The sequence below is a fragment of the Lathamus discolor genome, chromosome 3 (genome assembly GCF_037157495.1).
Source record: "Lathamus discolor isolate bLatDis1 chromosome 3, bLatDis1.hap1, whole genome shotgun sequence".
NCBI lineage: Eukaryota > Metazoa > Chordata > Aves > Psittaciformes > Psittacidae > Lathamus > Lathamus discolor.
In genome coordinates this window covers 146397941-146418671 of record NC_088886.1, presented here as the reverse complement: position 1 = coordinate 146418671, position 20731 = coordinate 146397941, and positions in this window count along the sequence as shown.

The window sequence follows — 20731 nt, the reverse complement described above, 5'->3', positions numbered from 1 at the left end:
TTCTGTAGGGCTCGAAACACTCACTTCTGATTATTTATGAAGCAAAGTATCATGAGAACATGGAAGTGCCTTTTCAAAGCCAGACAGTGAAATAAGCTTTAATATTTTAAGCTCATCTGTGCAATAAATACAAAGCAACTTCTAGCCTGGAATTTCTAAGCCAGATGAGGAGGCCAACGCTAGCTCAGCAGAAGATAAAAATGCATTGAAGCAAATGCTTTTCATAATAGTATTAACCTTTAAAGCTCTAAGGGCACTCAAAAAGATAACATCAAGCTTTTAGAAACTGTTTGAATTCAAAGAAATTGCAGTCACACAAAACTGAAAATTGGCACTACCACGTCTCTATCTTACCCAACCAGGTAGTTCAGAGCTGGTATTGCTGTAAAGGGATATATCACTCCATAAAACCCGAAAGTAGTATATGCACAGTCTCCAACTAAGAGAAAAGAAGCCAAATATTACCATGGCAACAGGAAAAGCTGGGGTCTAGAAGACACACCACTTTCACACAGCCTGTGCCTAATTCTGGGTCATCCTCAACAATGAAAGTCCAATGACTGAAGGAAGCTGAAATTAGCAGAGTTTTTTCCTCTTTCATAGTCTTGCTCCATTTGACCACCCCGTCACAGCCAGCAGTTGCTTACAGCTACCTGCAGGGTTTCTCAGGATTACTTCTCCCAGTATACAAGTTTTTCTTTTCTTATTCCTCTTAGCCCAGCTGGGCAAAATTTAGAAGGCAATGGTATATCCCATGATGGCAGAATGCAATAAAAATCAGTGCATGCAAGAGCAGTGTCTTCTGTGACAAAGAGAATTTGATTGAACTATGAAATTGTACTGTGTTTTATTCAAGGCCACACTTTTTCTATGACTAATGGTATATTGGGTATAAATAAAAATAAATCAGTTTGTTCTTTTCGGTAGTCTTATCCTAATGCTGGTCTTGCTTCAGGGGTAAATCTACCAGCTGTAGACCTGAATTTCACTCTGTACCTCAAGCAATGACAGTCTGAATCCACAAGACAGTGACTCCTACCTAGTACATTCAGAGAGTTGCTTAAAATCATAGAATCATAGAATAGTTAGGGTTGGAAAGGACCTTAAGATCATCCAGTTCCTACCCCCCTGCCATGGGTAGGGACACCTCACACTAAACCATGTCATCCAAGGCTCTGTCCAGCCTGGCCTTGATAAAACATTTCTAAGCTATACAAAACAAGTCTAGAGGAAGACTGAAAAGACAGCTGGGTCCACCTCCTATTTCACATCAGGGATTTACAGACATTTAGGCAGCTACAATTTCAAGAAAAGAGTCAAAAAGGCCTAGACTGAATTTGCGCATACTAAAAACAGAGGAGCAGTTGTTTCTGGAAGAAGCAACCTACTCTTGTGATTGAGTAAAATGTTCTTTCAAACACCCAGATACTGTAAAGGTCCCAAACACATACTCTAGACCTGAGCACCCTTGGAGTTCAATCAAGTCCTGAGCTTTGATGAATTATGTCTATCTACAACAACGTAAGCTAGCCATACAAAAAAGGTGCATTGCTAACATTTGCATGTACCCCCAAAAAACACTCAACGTCTAGACTGGAAGACACTTAATTCTTTGCCTCTTCTTCCATCATTTAGCAATGCCAAGTGATTTCTCCATTCAGAAGGTGCAAGATTACCTTACAGTGTTCAAAATTCTCTTAGCTTTCAGGCTGTTTGAATTAGTGTCTTAAAGGATGTAAGCAAATAGGAAGGCATCTAAAAAACCAGCAATTACAAAAGCACAGGTTTTTAATATTAAAGGGCTTTTTAAAAGAATCAAAGCTTCTGTGAGCATCACTGTGCTTTGAAGCTTTTAATTAGTTCTCTGTTTAAAGTATATCAAAGAACAGATGGTTTCCAACATTAATGGACCATTAATGAAACCATTGAGTATTAGCCCTCTATTTCTAATCTGGTCTCCTCAGGAACTTCAACAGGACATAGTTTAAGGCTAGACCACCTTTCCAAATAGACATGGACATGTATATTTGTTCCTAATCTGCAAGAAACACATCTAGGAACAGATAAACATGCAGAGAACCACCAAAGTACTTGTTTTATGCAATTGGATCTTTCAGCTTTTCCCATACCGAGGGCTCTAAAGGTAGCAAGTCAGAAATTAATATAGGTCAGTATTGATTAATATTGATTTTTGAAAGACAGTATGAGATGTAGGACCTTGGAACAAGCTCTACCCGAAATACAAACCCTTAAATCCAGGATATTTTAACAGACTCTGCTTCTCATCCTTGTGACTGAAGAAATCTCTGAAGAAACAACCAGCTTCAGTTCAATACCTTTCTTTAGAATAAGGAGCTGCATTTTGATTCAGCTTTACCTAATTAAGTATATACTGCATGCTGAGCTATGCTAATGATCTGACAGATTTAATCCGAGTATTAAATAATAACTTAGTAGAAAAGTTCTGCTTAAGCTTAATCACTGTTTGTGTTCCCTTAGGTGAAATCTTTTGCTCCTGATTTTTTTTCTTACTGGGCTCCAAATTAAGATGTTCTTAATAACAACTTCTCTCTTCCCTTTAAAATCCTATGGACCTTAATGCAGTTCTCTTCAGTACCAAATAAGTTTTCTCTGCGCTAATGAGAACTGGATGTGACCTGACACTGAAAAGGTTCAAAGTCAAAGAAGGAAAAATCTCCCAGCAAACACCGAAGACAACATTTCTCCTCACCGATGTTAGACTTTTAGACCATGGTTGATTTATATCCCTATAAATGGTGTAATTTCTGTGTGCCTATCTTTTAAAAGGAGGGGTACACAGCATACATGCCCCATTGAATTTGTAACCACAATGTCCCAGGTCAATATTCATACATGCACAGAAAAAGAGCAAAACCCTGCGGTGGATACTATCCTGATATCTCACTGACGGGGTTAATAGTCAAATTTAGAGTTGTAAATGCCATTATTTCCTATTGGCCTTTATTTTTTTAATTGTTTTCATCTTCAACAGAAGGACTTTAATTTGGCTTTGCTCAATTTGCTATTATTAAATGTACTTAGCTTTGATATTAATGATAAAAGCAAGTTGTTAGTTTTGATCCATTGTCTTTATAGGGAAAATGGGAACAGGTTTTGGATGAAGGCCTTGACTTACAAAAAGAGATGACAACACCGTGATCAGATCCAGACACTTATCGTGATCATAGAATCATAAAATAGTGAGGGTTGGAAAGAACCTTAAGATCATCCAGTTCCAACCCCTCTGCCATGAGCAGGGACACCTCACACTAAACCATCCCACCCAAGGCTCTGTCCAGCCTGGCCTTGAACACCACCAGGGATGGAGCACTCACAGCTTCCCTGGGCAACCCATTCCAGTCTCTCACCACCTTTGCAATAAAGAACTTCTTCCCTATATCCAATCTAAACTTCCCTTGTTTAAGATTTAACCCGTTACCCCTTGCCCTGTCACTGCAGTCCCTGATGAAGAGTCCCTCCCCAGCATCCCTATAGGCCCCCTTCAGGTACTGGAAGGCTGCTCTGAGGTCCCCACACAGCCTTCTCTTCCCCAGGCTGAACAGCCCCAACTTCCTCAGCCTGTCTTCATACGGGAGGTGCTCCAGTCCCTGGTCATCTTCGTGGCCTCATTTGGACTTGTTCCAACCATGATGCATTTTCTCCCAATGCCTACAGTAACTTGCGTATTCCAGTATGTTCATACCCTATCCTTAAAAGAGTACCTTATCATAGCAGTGACAGGCAGCAATAATAAAGCTGTTACAATTTCTTATGTACAATTGGAAAATAACCATAGAAATTGGCCTTTTGACTGGTTTCCCTAAAAAGAAAAAAAAAACCTTGATTGCTTGGAAATACAATACTACGCAGCTTTGGAACTATGCTTTTATGTAACTGTACAAAACCAGGCTTTTTAATCTTTAGAGGGGAAATAAAAAAATACTGTATTTTTCAAGATAAATTCATTAAAGTCAGTATTCAGGACTTGGACCCTTAACCTTTTCTGCTGTAGTGGTACCACAATGATACATATCAATGTTCCAGTTTGTTTCACTTACTGGTTTTGTCCTTTATGTAGACTGCACCATCTTAGAGATGGGGTTTTTTACATATAGATACAGGAAAAAGATAGGTAAATATCTGTATCTTTGGCCTTTCATCTTTTGTTGTAGTAAAGCAATGACCACAAGTTTCTATGAACAAACATGTGTCTTGCATTTAAAAGTACACCAAATTGTGTTAGATGACTTCAGGTATTGATAACTACTCCTTGTAACAGCTAAATACACCAAAATGGCACTTTCCATTCTGAGAATAGAGACTATTACAGGTAACATGCTAAGCCAAACTCAGTAGCCTGGTGAGCACCGATGCTTTCCTGAAGCATGCATTCTCCTTTTCTAATGGCTAATATGGAAATGCTGATGTTTGAAATGAAAAACCATCACCAAACAGCTGAAGATTGTACCATATACCTGCTATTCTGCTTAGAAATGCTTCTTGCCTGAACATGCTGGGTCCATGGTTAAATGGGGTGCAGATCTCCCCGATGCTCCCAAGCAGTCTTCTGCTCTTCCTCTAATCACAGCAGGGCTAGATACAGGCATCCCTGTTTCCTGTTTTGATTTCTTCTATTGCTTTCTATAGCTGTTTAGAGCTCTTTGTGCTGCCGGTAACTGGGGATGAAAAATGAAGCTCAACCGGTGGTAGGATTGCTACTGGCAGCTGATTTATCAACATTAGCTACTAGAAGGAAAACAATGTTCAAATAAAACTATAATTTAAAAACATAGCAACTGATGGGGCTGTAATCTCTGTACTTGGCATGATTCTTAACTGAAACGAAGCCTCACAGTCTCCATTCATCGAATTCTTTTCCTTAAGAAATCTTGCTCTGTATACATTCAGAGGATATAATACGTAGCTCAAAGTCTGCAAAATAATACTGATTTCATATCTGTTTAGATTTCTTCATTCCAGGGTAAATCAAGAGGAAAGCAACAATTCCCACTGGGTTACATCAAACTGAGATTAAAGATGCACAATAAGCACATCAGTATTTAGCACATTGGTGATAAAATCAGCCTAGCAGGAATCCTATTAATGTTAATGAAAGCCACTGGACCTTGGGAAATATTACATCCCAGGCTGAGCCCTGGACCCCCAAAAAGCATATTTAACCAGTCTTCCAGGACAGATTTTTATGTGAATCTTGGTAAGAATCATTAGACAGAGTTTTGTGTTTACTTTCCTTATATTTTTAAGCCTATTATTTGCAAGTAAGGAAACGTTTCAGTTCAAGAAAGACAACTTGACGCTCATATTGAACTCCCAGTAACAATGATGACACTGAAATGGCCTCAGAGGTCTTTCAAAGTGCAAGGTAAATCTATGCCAAGTATACAGGTGGATCGGAGTGGCATTCTTTGGAAAATAAAGACAGTTTCATCCTTGGGTTTGCTGTGTTCCCTCAATTCCTCTGCAGAAGTGCAGTTATTTCTCCCCCTGCCTGTCAGGAGGGGTCAGACATCAAGGCTCCATATCCCCCCCAGTGCCACAGCAGGGATTAAGCTGCATCCCCTGAGAATGCAGCCCATAGCTTGTGAGGATGGTTCCGCAGAAAGAAGCCCCCATGCACAGCCCTTGCTTGCTGTAACAATCATTCACGTGAGGCATTTAATCATGTAGCAATAGGTAAACTGGCTGCAGTCTGTGGCCATTAAGGAATACTAGTGGAACAGAATACTGCTTTAGGTCGCTACTTGCAAACAACATGTGCTGTCTTTGTGATACTGTGAGAATACAGAGCCCAGATTGGCACATATATAGAATCCCAGACTGGTTTGGGTTGGAAGGGACCTTTAAAGCTCATTCATCCAGTTCCAAGTCCCTTCCAAAGGCAGGGACACCTTCCACTAGAGCAGGTTGCTCCAAGCCCCATCCAACTTGGCCTTGAACACATGGGAGAGCTTGTCTATTCAAATGCACAGGATTGCCTGTAAGTAATCCACAATAACCAGAAGATGGAGCTCATTGAAGATTAAGAAACTGGTGTGTGGTCATATTGTTGTAGTGACTTCAGAGAGATAAACTAAGGCCAGATTCCTGATGGGACACCATCCCTGCCTGTTTTAATCGAGTGGTGTTTCTATAATAACCCATGCAATTCCAGTTAAGTGGGCAGCAGAAAAAAAGCAACTCAAGATGATTTTGGAAACGAGCCATTACTCTGTGATTCACCAACTGAATCCCAAACCCTCCTTGCCACTATGCAAATTGCCAGAGTCGCCTATGAATCCAGCAGCAGGCTACTAACTCAGTGTTGTTTCTCTGGCTAAGTCCACTGCAGCTGCAAACCCACTGCTGAAAACTTCTCCCCTCTCCCGGATTCATTAGTATGCTGCTGTGGTTTAAATGTCAGCAGCAGAACATGTAGCATATGATGAGTTTAGAGAGGGAACTAAAATGAGCTATCACGAGTGGCATGTGCATTGCTCTGAGTGGCACAAACATTCATTATAGCAATTCACTAGTTCCCTAAATATCTCCCCACAGGCTTTAATGACACAGGGGCACATCAGCATAATTATCCAGGATATTTCGCTGCAACTGCTTCATTTTCATCTCTTATATCATATTGTCTGGGCTTTGGGGCAGCTTCCTGCTTTTTGCTGTTTTGGGGCTATAGAATGCTTTCTTTAGTACTGAAAACTTCACCAAAAGTCATCGCAACTCAGTGGGATAACTGAGCTGCCCAAAGTTATTGCTGGATGAGGAATTCTTGCATTTCATTCACATTAACTTCACTGACATTCTTGCCACTGACTTCCCCAGGAGCAGGTATAAGCTGTTGCAGCCTAAAGGAATAACTAGCATGCAGCTATCAAGACAGAGTTGAATCTTGGAGTCAACCATGAAACAGACACATAAGCCAAAAAGACCACGAGAAAATTTATGCTGCAGAACAGGAGCCTCAAAACATCTGGACCTGCTGCATTAGACTTAAGATCTTGACTACTAACATGCCAGGAGAAGCAGAAAGCATTGCAATACCCAAGCCAAACAAGGTTATGCATTGAAGTTAGGAGGCTTGTGTATCTTCTTGCCATGAAGAGGATGAAACACAGCTGACTTTAAAGAACCATGTGCAAAAGGTACAAGGGGCAGTGATGCAACTTCTTATCTTTGTCAACTGGGAAGCACTTGGAGAGTTCCAGCTGATTGTTATTACCTGTACTGCTGCTCATAGAAGTGATTTGTCAGTGGTCACATTTTTAATATCTAGCAGCTCTTCAGCAACCAGAAGTCCCGAGGACTTCCAAACAGCCACCATACCCAGCTTGTGTCCCACATTTAAACTCTGCTTAATTACAGTAAACTCGTAGTTCTTATACAAGTCTTTCCTTTTATAGGTTTTCCCCAGCTCTAAGCAAAGTCAGTAGATGCCCAGCTCTTGAGGATGGAGAAAGCAAGATAAAGAACATTACCTGAACAAAGCCTTCTGCATGCCACACAGAAGCAGACACAGGAAGATGTCACCAGCAAGTGGTGAGGGCTGGCTGCTCCCTGAAAGACAAAGGGCCACAGGACATCTACTTCACTAGTTAAGTCCTATCCACAGTACCCAGGTGCAATCAAGAGCTTGTATCACAAAGCAGTGATGAGGCAGGTCTCAGGTCCATCTAGGTCAATCCACAGGACCAGGCAGAGAATAAGCCCAGAGGCTGAGGCCAAGATCAAGGAGCTATATAGCCACACATCACACTAGAGGCATTACCTTCCTACAGCATTATTGAGACTATTACACCCTTAACAGGCCCAGAGCTAAGCTTAAATAGACCCCCTGAGCCAGGACTGGGGTGGGGTGGAGGTTCCAGGTGAAGCTGGTTGGTACAATTAGGCCTTATTAGAGCCATTAAGGCTCATTAGTGCCCTCAGGACCCTGGCATACACTCTCCATCAAGCTATGTCTGTTATTTGCTTGGAGAAGAGGGTCCATGTGCAAGCATAGCAATCTGGTTTACTGCCTGTGAGAGGGAGCAGAGTACCTGTGTTACATGGATCTGAGCTGTGTATAACTGGTTCTTCCGATGTCCAGGGCCAGTGGAACATGCTGTAGGAGACGCAGCTCTCCGCAGACAAGCTGTGTCGGGTTCTCAGGTGGTGCAAATCAGCTCTGGTGTTGTTTTAGGAATGATGCAGACTTCAGCATCTTGAATTATTTTCTGTTGCCTGAATCTGCTCTTCCGCAGGAGGTGGGAGGCAGAGGGAAGGGAGAAGGGGCTGAGACAGATGCTGCATGTCCTCAGTGGCTTTATTTTGCATGCCAAAGGCTCTTTACATGTCAGAGAGCCCTGGTGGAGATTACAAATGAACTCACCAGGCACATGAACGACAAGAGGAATAAAAGACAGAAAAGAATCATGGAATCATACAGTCACTTAGGTTGGAAGGGACCTTAAAGATCATCTGGTTTCAACCCCCTGCCATGGGCAGGGACACCATTTAGGTTATATTTTCTGACCTTCCAGCTATCAAGTCAATGAGTCCCAGGTGCAGAAGTTAGCCATATAAGATGTAATTGCCCCTGAAGCTCCATGGCAGCTTTGTTACTGGTTTATGGGAGAAGACTGCTAAAACAGTGCTAGGAAAAGGAAGACGGAGATCACTTTCTTCCTTGTTAAGATTGGATGAGAAAAATGCTGTTAAGTCTATAAATTTCATAGCATAATGAAATATATTACAGTGCTCTATGATTTTCATGGTGTTAATAGGAAAGAAAATGACAAAAATATGATTGGCAATAGTGAAATTGATGACTTTGCAAAGATCACCTACAGCAATTTCATATGTTGTCTTGTTTGCTATTCAGTTTGCAGGAGAAAGCTGATCCTATTCTACACACTAGTATAGCTCCACTTGTAGCAGAATATTCATAGAATCATAGAATACTTAGGGTTGGAAAGGACCTTAACTTCATCCAGCTCCAACCCCCTGCCATGGGCAGGGACACCTCACACTAGACCATGTCACCCAAGGCTCCGTTCAACCTGGCCTTGAACACTACCAAGGATGGGGCATAATGTCCAGAAAGAAGATGCTGGTTGTTGGCATAATCCTACCCACTTTTGTATACACATAGTTGATTTTATATGAAGCTTCCTTAGCAGATAATATGACTTAAGTGTAACTGTCTCTCCTCCTCCTGTCTACGCTCCTTGTCTCGAAGCACCAAGTTGTTTGAAAGTGGAATCGTTGCTCCTATATAACCAGCATGACTGAAAAAATAAGTTGGCTGAACTTCAGATCTTCATTTATAAAGCGGCAGTGTAAAATTACCTTATTCTTTCTCCAAAGATTGCATTTAACAGTTTAGCTTGTCAGCTCTGTCACAGCCACTTTGTACAGATGAGTTTATAGTTTGATGATTCAGCTGTACTGGAGAGAACATATCATGTTGTGCTGACTGGTAATAGTAGAAGCTGTACTTTCTTCATCAGCATGAATGTATTTGGATAATACTTCTTTTTTCCAAACAGTTTGAGGATTTTATTCTAATTCTTTACTTACGTTTTAATGAGGCATTTTGAATGAAGCTTTAATGCGTGTTGGGTTTGCTATGTTAATTAGACCACTTCCATTTATTTGATGTAAATGTTCTAGATGTAGTTCTATACTCTGCAAAACCACATTGCAATGACTACATCTTGAGTCTCATGAGATAATACAGGTGTCACAGTTTCATGTTCTGCATCGGATATAATTGCAGCTGTCTTCCAATATTCCATTTCTGACAAGAAACCAATAAACCAAGAGAAGAAAGGAAAAAATACCCAACCAAAAGAAGCAGCGATTGATGGGCAGACAACTGAGCTAGGATTTCCATGAACAATGTTAGTTACACACCATGCCAAAAGAAAGACTTTCCAAAGAGAATGGGTTTCTGATTAGATATAAATTACAATCAGGATCAGACTAGTTCTAGGAATTAGATGCTGCCAAGCATGGAAATGAAGAAAAAGGATAACTGCTCTCCTTTTAAACAGGGGTTTGTTTTTCTTGGCATCTTATTTTGTGGCAGCTGTTCTGCCTATAAATTATGGATTTTTATCTTTTCAATGGACAAGGGAAAAATGTCATTAAAATATTAAAGCAGAACCCTCCCTGTGTTGCTGATAATATTCCACGTTATTAAATCTGAAAGAATGCTTTAAAATCTCATTTACTTTTCAGTAATTCACCACTCACTCATGAGATGTCTTGGGCAAGAAAAGTATCCGTAGTTACTTTGCTTTCTGGGATGCCATGTTTTAACAGGGTTTTGCAACATGTGAAGTGCTGAGGGAGGGTTGTAGGCAAAGGTTTCACACGTTTCATTTCCCTAAAATGAAAATACGATAAAAGATGTTAATCGATATCAGAGCCTGTAAATGCATTTTGCCTTCTCACAAAACATGAATGGTCTGACTGCATTAATAGAGGGAACGGAACTGTGTGAGAGAGAAAACTTCTGAAGTTTGGTTTGAGAGGCCAACATGACAGAACAACTAACATAGGCTGTGCAAACATTGAACTCCCGTACCCAGCACAAGGCTGTGAATGGAAATAGAAATTCCTCTGAGCATCAAGATGTTTATGGGATGCCTGCAAAGGGGCTGCGAACACCTAACCCTGTTCTTTCTTCTAGTCTTCCACTTCTCTCAAGTAGAAGACCAGACCGAACTGTTAGCATGTTGTCTGAAAGCACGTATGTCTGCAGACACTTGTGTGTACTTGTTAACCCAGCTTGGTGACTTGAAGCACTTCTCCTATGAAGCCAGGCTGAGAAAGATGGGGTTTTCTAACCTGGAGAAGAGAAGGCTCCTGAAGGGGAGACCTGAGAGCAGCTCCAGTGCCTAAAGGGGCTGCAGGAAACCTGGAGGGGGGCTTGGGACAAGGGCCTGTAGGGACAGGCCAAGGGGAATGGCTTGAACCTGCCCGAGGGGAGATTGAGGTGAGCTCTTAGGCAGAAGCTCTTCCCTGTGAGGGTGCTGAGGCGCTGGCACAGGGTGCCCAGAGAAGCTGTGGCTGCCCCATCCCTGGCAGTGCTCAAGGCCAGGCTGGATGGGACCTGGGGCAACCTGGTCTAGTGGATTGCTGTTGTTCAGAAATGTGAGCTGGGCTTTACAGGCGGGAGATACCAACGAACTTACGAGGATCTCTTGGCAGTTTAGCAGAAGCTCTGTCTCAGCTGTGGCTTATGCTTGGGCTGGACAGAACACTGGGAAATGCTGCTGGCACAGCAGAAACGCTGGGCACTGGTCACTTATCCAATGGAGGCTACAGCTGGACCAGATCTGTACAGCAGAGGGGGAGGATTTTAATACACAACCCCATGAACACAGCAATGGCAGTAAATAAGAATTAATAATAAATAATAAAATAAAATACAGGTATTTTATATATAGTATAAATAAATAAATATATATACTATATATAAATAAATATAAATATATAATATAAATAAATAACAAAAAATAAATTCACATGATGAAGGATATTATGCTGTGTGCTCAGAGAAGGGGCTGTATCAAGCTATTTTTAAGTAGGCTCACTTTTTTCTTAATCCTTTTCCAATAGACTTTCGGCCTGTAGTCCTTCCCTTACTCCTTAAAACCAAAGCAGGAAAAATATGTCAGCTATTGGTTTCACATCTCACACACAAATCATCTTACTACAAGGTCAACATTGCATGTGTTGTCCTCCCATGAATTGTCTGCACTTGCTGATAATTCATTCATTTTCTGGCTCATTACCTCTTCCTTCCAAAGGATTAAATGGCCCTCATGTCTCCTCAAGAAATATGAGAGCTTGATTGCAGAGGGATGACAAAAAGGATGAATGGATTGCATTTTGACATGGCTCTTTCCTTTGCTTATTGCCCTGCTTCTTGACAAAAAACCAATCTGCTGCCAGTGCAAATGTGCATGAGAAAAGCAGGAGAGACTCACTGGGGAATTTTACCCTCCAAAATGCACGTAGGGCAGTTGCTAATAGGTGAAAGTTCCCTGTGGAAGAATCCCTCTGAACAGCAGGGTGTTACTGTCTACTGGGAGACTGGCACAAACCACATCTTTCACACCCATTTGTTATTGTCTCTGGAAAAGCTTCTTGCAATTTGCATGTCAAAGAAGGAATTCCAATGAATTTCCACAGTGGCAGTAAAAACTCTTCCGCCATTCCTCAGTAAAAGTACAGATGAAGTTCTGATTCTGTGACACATCTTCTCAGGAAAAGACTGTGTGAGAGTACTGGATTTATGCCATATCCAAGCAAGATAGAGGCATCATTAGCAGCCTTCCAGTATCTGAAGGGGACCTACAAGGATACTGGAGAGTGACTCTTCATCAGGGAGTGTAGTGATAGGACAAGAGGTGATGGGTTAAAACTTAAACAGGGGAAGTTTAGATTGAATGTAAGGAAGAAGTTGTCTACTGTAAGGGTGGTGAGGCACTGGAATGGGTTGCCCAGGGAGGCTGTGAATGCTCCATTCCTGGCACTGTTCAAGGCCAGGCTGGACAGAGCCTTGGGTAACATGGTTTAGTGTGAGGTGTCCCTGCCCATTGGAACTGGATGATCTTAAGGTCCTTTCCAACCCTAACTTATGGTTCTATGATTTTACCTCCTTCATTCCTTATCTGATCATTTAATGCCAATAAGCGCTTTTGTTCCCCATGACATCTTGGATCATACAATGAAGGACTTGTCACAGTTACTTTAACATTCAAACGGGATTTTGGACATCCTTTTCTCTTTGTGGTTTTACAAACTGCCTTTGAAGAGGTGCAGACTGAACTGGTCATGGAGAGAGCAGCAGGAGGTTGCCGTTAGGACTGTCTCTCCAAAAGCGCACCAAGTCAGATCTAAAGTCCTATTGAAGCACTACCTTGTCTGACAGCAAAAGTCCTTGTCTTTCAACTATATTTCTATTTCTGATACAATTAATCATAATTTTATGTGGCACTTCCCACATTCAGTACTGGGATGGAAAACAGCTAATTGATTTCTGCTCAAGCACACTTCAGACAGAATCAAAAGAAGATCTGCAATATATATTGAACGGCTGATATGTTCTATTAAAGGGTTATTAGAGCTCCTTTTAGGAGCCATTGTTCCACTGCAGAGGGAAATACTACAGTTGTAAAACTGCTCCCAGACTATTCTGGATATCTTCTGGGTTGACGGAAGGGGGTGAGTTGTCAGTGCCAAGGATATGCCAGATGGTTCTATGAGCCATAAGTGGCTCTTGTACCTTAACTCCTCAGGGTTGTTTGAGTGACGGAGATGGTAAGGCACAGCTTAAGGTCATGGAGCAACAGTGCTTTAAAACTGTTTTATTTCCCTCTGTGTTGTGTTTCTGAGCAGCTCCACGGCTTGGACAGCCTGCAGGGCTGAGACCCTCAATAGAAGCCTGGTGCTTGGCATGCCTCTGAGCTAACACAGGCTATTAGCAGCTCAAGCACCTGCTTGCAGCTCCACAACATGAAGGAAACAGCCTCTGAAAGAAACTCATTGCTACACGGGAGTTTTGTGAGTGTTGTGTCCTGTGGAACCATCAGAACCCCGTAACAGAGATCACGCAGAGCAACAAGTCGCATTATACAAGTCATCACTATGCACATGGCATTAGAGGAACTTGCTCATAGTCATTACACTCCCTTACTCCAGCTCACACGTGTGAATTCCAGTCCAACTGTGCCGCTTATCATAAAGGATATTCAAAGGAAACATGATTTTTTCCTGTTCAGCGTGAAGTCCATCAAGCCACTGCTCCCTTGGCCCATGAATGTTGTCCCAGTGCTCCCAGAGTAAGGATTTCTGCGCATATGGGTGGTATTACTGCACAGATCTACCCAAATGAGCATCAGATGGTTTAGGAGCCCACTGCATACCAATTTGCTCTGCTAGTAAGCGAGCAGTGAGTGCTACTTTTCTGCCAAGAGACACAGTGAAAGGCAGTACATGGTCTGCGTTTGAGTACATAGCTGAAGGCACAGCTAAGCTATGCGTCAGCTAAGTGGTATTTTTGGAGTATGCACCATGAACATGGTCATAGTCTTAAGGCTTCTTTTTTTGGAGAGGAAGGTATCTCATTAATACAATCCTTGCTTGAGTGAAAGACATTGCCATTACCTTTTACTAGGAATGGTACTTAGAATCAGTCTCTTATGTATATTAATGACACTGTAATTGAATCTGGAAACTCATTGCTCAGAAGCAATGGATTCAGGGCTAATATTAGCATTTAATAGCCTTGGATAGAATGCAAGTAAGGGTCGTGCCAGGATAAACACAAGGTTTGCTCTTATTGCTGTCAGGCACTGCTGGAGCTCCATTGTTACAGCTGGAGTTCAGCAATGCAGATCAGCAGACAGCTTACCCTGAAGTCTTTAACTCACTGCTGCGCTAGAGGTGGTCCTACATAATCTGCGCTGAAATTCCCTTGGTAAAGAGAATTGAGGATTTCCTATGTCCCTTCCCTTCTGAAGGAATCCGTTCTTGACACTCAGTATGAAAAGCCAAAGGACTGTGGTGTTCATTGTTATTTTAAAGTGCGTTCAGGAGAGCAAGAAATGACAATTTTTTTACCTTTGCATTGCAGGTTTCCACCGGTACATGACGTTTACCACTGGGTAATGGGGAAGGTTGGATGGGAACACTCTTTATCAGTAGCAAACCCTTGTTAAAAGACGGGTGGCATATTTCAGAGCCAGACATGGCCAGACATACCATCCAGAGTTGCTGGGGGCACTAAGCACTAAGACACTCTTCTTGTTTGTCATAGGAAACACTGTGCATGATTTCTGTGGTTTATCAAGCACCTAGAACAGACTTTTTTCCTCTCTATATTCCAATGGGATTTTCAATCACTCTCTTAGGTGCCTCAAAACACATTCATCCAGAGAGCTATGCTCTTCACACAGACCTTGTCTGCACAGCCCTGGAGGCACGGAGTTGTGGAGCTCTTTAACAAATCTTGGCAAGTGACATTTATTCATTGCATCTGAAACCTGGTATATTCCTAAGGGAGCTGCTTACAAAGATGACAACCCATCTGTCTCTACTTCTGGTGTTTTCTCTGCTTCCACACCCATATGTTAAGGTAGAAATAATGTTTTCAACTCAAAAGCCTAATTTGGTCTGTAAATTACAGATTTGTAATGATCACATCTAGTTGAAGCCAGACAATGAAGATTTTTCCATCACCATTTGCTGATAGGATTCCTTCTTCATAGCACAAATGGCTTCCATGTTACTGCCCCGGTATTTGAATTCAGCATGGTGTATTGTACCATCGCCAGATCCTGCTTGCTCCGCTCGGATCCAGATCCATGAGCATTTATAGCAACCATTCTGCTGCACTGGTCCCTGCCCATTGGAACTAGATGGTCTTTAAGGTCCCTTCCAACCCAAACCATTCTGCGATTGTGTGATTAGCTGTTCTCTCCTAGCGAGGTTTCTATTATAATAAATGTGTGCAGTGTAAACAACACATTGCAGAATATTGCTTTGATTAGCAAAGTGCTGCAGTAATGTACCGGAGCGTCTGTGTTACATCTGCAGACACCTGGAATGAACAGCAGACACATCATACATGGACACTGCTGATCCTGCAGACAAGATGCCTGGCTCTGTGACCAAGAAGAAATGGGTTTAGACAAGATGCACCAGGCAAGGCAGGCTTTTTGAGATGAGGCATTTAGCATTGGCAGGATAAGGAGGTGAGAAGCCCAGAGCGTGCGGGAAGTGTTGGATGCTCTTGGCAGCAAGAAGGGCAGACAGCAAAGGACATCACCTCAGGTCTTCACTTCTGGCAGCCTCTGTGGACAGTGCATATAGTGATGGCAGAAACCACTGTGGAGATGGGCTCCTTGCCAGGGAATCCCTCTGGAGCCACTGTCACCATTCAGGGTGCAGCAGGCAGAGGGACAATGTGATGTTAGCTATGGGTATGCCGGCTCCCCCACCAAAGACACTCAGGGTTATCCCAGTGTCCTCATTTGAGCTGGGATAGAGTGAATATTTTCCTGCAGACACTGGCTTTCTGCAAAGGGTTTTGAAACTGTACCCCCAAATCCATTTTTCACGCTGTTTTTCTTCCCAATTTTCAGAGGTTAAGGTCGTCTGAACCTTTCCTTCCCAATCCTGCCATCAACTTCTATTGCAAATGAATTTGGTGAACTTCACAATCCCGACACCCTGCAAAAGCACAGGATCTTCCAAGCTTCTCCTCAGGGCCGCGGTGGGTACAGCGCTGTCATTGAGCTCATTGGATTTATGCCTGGTTTGAAGCACTTCTTCCCACCAGCTTTCAAAGTTCCACCGGTGGCCACACACAATCCCTGCAATGCTTTTAGCTGATGCATTATTTTAACTTGTACTTAGCTGAGCTCTAATTGCTTTACCCTCAGTGCTTCCAGTACATCTGCTACGATTAGCTGTGCCATTAATTATCTTGTACTTTAACTAGGAACCTCCTGCTGAAATCCGAGGAAAGGTCAGTGTAAATCTAGCGAAAATGGTACGTAACAAGATACACTTATCAGCAAATTAGGCACAATGTGAGTTCAGCACACACACGCAGTCTAAAGGGGTTTTACTAGTGTGCTAATGGTACCTGCTATCCTGCCGATGATATATGCTTGTGGTCAACAGGATACTGCCTGGCTAAAACCTCCCATAACTTTAGTGTACAAAAATCCTTAATATGTTATAAGCAAATCAGATTAAAGGATGCAAATGATATTGGGTAAGTAGTCCAGTCAGCACAGGTACTGGTCAAATGATACCTGGACTAGCTGTTGTCACACAAAATAGTTCTCTCATGTGTTTTTACCTAGAATAATAAGAAAGAAATAGTCCACTCAGTGTTCACAGTTATCACCTGAGTATTATCAGACCCTCTATTTCTCCCTTCAGTATTTCTTAGCACAGATAGCAAAAAGGAAAGGATTCTGGGCCTGAATATTTGTTCTACAATGCTGTGACACTTGGATCTAGACACCATAAGTGACAGGTTTCATTGCAACACGTTTCATAGAATCATAGAACAGTTCGGGTTGGAAAGGACCTCAAGATCATATGGTTCCAACCCCCCTGCCATGGGCGGGCAGGGTCACCTCACACTAAAACATCTCACCCAAGGCTTCGTCCAACCTGGCCTTGAACACCGCCAGGGATGGAGCACTCACAACCTCCCTGGGCAACCCATTCCAGTGCCTCACCACCCTAACAGGAAAGAACTTCTCCTTATATCTAATCTAAACTTCCCCTGTTTAAGTTTGAACCCGTTACCCCTTGTCCTGTCACTACAGTCCCTGATGAAGAGTCCCTCCCCAGCATCCCTATAGGCCCCCTTCAGGTACTGGAAGGCTGCTCTGAGGTCCCCACGCAGCCTTCTCTTCTCCAGCCTGAACAGCCCCAACTTCCTCAGCCTGTCTTCATACGGGAGGTGCTCCAGTGCCTGATCATCCTCGTGGCCTCCTCTGCACTTGTTCCAGCAGTTCCATGTCCTTTTCATGTTGAGGACACCAGAACTGCACACAATGCTCCAGGTGAGGTTTCCCTGGAGTTACAGATACACACAGGCAGTCTTTTTGTTTTGCCCTGTTAGCCCTTTCCTTTATGGATGTTTCACAACATAATGTCGCAGTTCATTAATATTTTTGGTGAGTTTCCTTTGGTTTAATTTTAACTGTCACCATCAACGTACGTTTTCCATATATATTTTCAATAGCTTGAGTTAACTTTTTACCACCCAACCCTCTTTTCTTTCTTCAAACATTACCAGCATCAATGGAGGTACAGTAACTCTGCTTCAGCTGTTTCCTACACACATGTTCCCAACTCAGAATATCTCCCACTGAAGGCAACATCTTCAAAGTTTGCTTTTGTCAGTGTCCGTTATTGCCCACAGCTACCCGCTAACTTCAGCTCTTACCTACAATTGCTACTAAGGAAATTTGAGCACAATAGGCACGTATTTCCCAAAACCACCCCACTTCCTGTTGCAAAGCCAAAATAACGTAAGTGATTTGCTATGAAAGCCACTGTGTCCCTTTGCTGGGTTCTCAGGAAGAGACTCAGGAGCACCTAAGGGGAAAGAAGACAGGTCTGTAAACTGGACCCCAGTTAGGCTGTACCCATTCCATGGGTTGGAAGGGACCTTACAGCTCATCCAGTTCCAACCCCCTGCCATGGGCAGGGACCCCTTGCACTGGAGCAGCTCCAAGCCCCTGTGTCCAACCTGGCCTTGAGCACCGCCAGGGATGGGGCAGCCACAGCTTCCCTGGGCACTCTGTGCCAGCGCCTCAGCACCCTCACAGGGAAGAATATTTGCTCCTGCTTGAGGGCAGACACCCTGCTGATGTGCAGGCAGCTGTGAGTAGCTGTGCTGCACCTTCATATGGGGTGTGAACCCGGAAGAGCCTCTTGTGCCCTGGTGAGGATTGTGAGGCGGTTCCCCCTCCTCACTCTCAGCCTGGGGTTTGGGGGTGCATGGTGCTGGAAAGCAGCATCTGGTTCTCAGTGTAGGGGAAAGCATCCTGCCATTCACAGAGGAAATGTTCAGTGATGGTTGCTACTACCCCTACGTGCTTCTCCCAGTCTGACAGTGCAGTTCCTACATTTTTCAGTGCTGGATGAACACCAACAGATATGGCATGTTTTGATAAATATATCAGGATAGAATGGATCGTTTGCAAAGTGTGGACAAAATTTATCCAGGGATTTAGGACTCTCAGCTGTTGCCAGATAAACCTCACAAGGAACAGCTTGGCAAGCTTGTGCCTTTGGCAGTGCTGCTGGCATACCCGGCCTCATGCTGCCTCCTTTGTTGTGCCTGAGAAGTCATTTGGTTCTCCAGAATCAGAAGCTGAACCAGGTGAAAAAGCCTTTTTCTGCTGGGTTACATTTAACCCAAGTGGCCTCACAAACAGCAACACAGATGCTAACAAGTAGGCAGTTGAGTGGTCAAAACAAGGGAAGGGGCTTGTAAGGGTGATGTTACTACTCACTATCTATCAAAACACCACCAGAGTGGCCACAGAATCAATTAGCAAATTGAGTCCATCGAGTTAAGTAAAATTCACACTCAAGTAAAACCAGCCCTGACACAAGCCCTTTGAACACAGCACGACTGTGTTTCCACCCCGACCTTGAATTATGCTGTATAAGCGGTCTGCTGCAGCTGGCATTTTGAACTTCATCCATTTAAAAGAAAGGCACCAAGTCGAGGTGATATTAAAATATTCTGGGGATGCGTTAAAATCACTCGCGATGTTTCAGTTTGATTTATCTTACAGGGTTTGCATCTTTGCATCTCCTTCCACTTGGAGGAAAAGTCAGACTTAGGATCTACTATCAAAACAAAGGACTCGAGGCTGAAGATGCAACGCGGAGTCTGCACGCCTATTTGGCACTTCATGTTTTCATCTTCCAGGTTTTGAGTAATAAGGCACCTGGGTGCATGGAGCAGTTCTGTACAGATGGCTGAGCTTGGGACGACTTGAGAGCCAAAACAAACCAATTTATTGCAGCTCCTGCTTGGGCAGCTGCATGTCTAGGCACTGAGGCTGCAGTGTGTTCCTGCTTCAATTGTGGCTTCCAGCGCAAAGGGAAGGTATGGGCAGTCTAAAATCAAGCCTTGATGTTACAGGAGAGATGCCTGTTCTATCTTCAACACCCAGGACTTTTCAAAGAAGTGTCTCAGTTCCATTCCATTTGGCATGCTCTTAGCTTGTATATTGGTAACAGCACATCACCTTAAGACTGCAAAGCTCATACCTGAGCAACCTGGACAGATTCAAGGACAGGCTGGACGTGGTTCTGAGCAACCTGATCTAGTTAACGATGCCCTGCTCATTGCAGGGAGGTTGGACTATATGAGCTTTGCAGGTCCCTTATAACCCAAACCATTCTATAATGACTATACAGTCTCAAACTGGCCAGTGAATACACAGTGTATATGTGCAAGCTAAACCTGCTGTGGCAATGTCCTTTTAACTGGCTCCTACTGGAGTCAATGGAGAAAATGCCTCTTGATTTCAGCAGCAACTCATCTTAGTAGGGAAGGGAAATGCAGTGACCTTGAATTACCTGATCAGACTTGTATTGTGCCAGGCAGGCGTTACACAGAAGCTGCCTGTGACACTGATTTATAACCTGAAAGCTCTGCTCAGGCAGGCACTAGAACATAACCTCGTGCTGCTTGAGATTTAAAACAGTAAGCATTTGGAATCAGCAATAAGCACAACAGGCAAGGAATTGCACAGCTGTCTATGTCCACAGCTAAGGCTGACAAGATCCAGTGCTGGCTTTTAGCTCTGAAGAGCATGAATTCACCTGAAAGCGGCAATTTAATAGCCAGGAGGTAATAATATTTCAGCCTTTATTATCACGAACTAATAATACTTCAACCTTCATACAACTTCCTTCTCCTTAGGAGCTTCCAGCCCCCTTTACAGCTCAGGTGGCCCCCAGGCTATCTTTACACGTGCTCATGTGTTTTGATTCACGCAAAATCTGAATTGCTCTTCGACTTAATCCATGTTCTGAAAACAGCAACATGAAGAAGTGAGACTAGAAGCAAAGAGAAACCATCCTGGAAGAGTTTAACAAACACAAATTTAGGTCAGTTGTATTCATATAGGTAGAATATGGGTTTGAATTT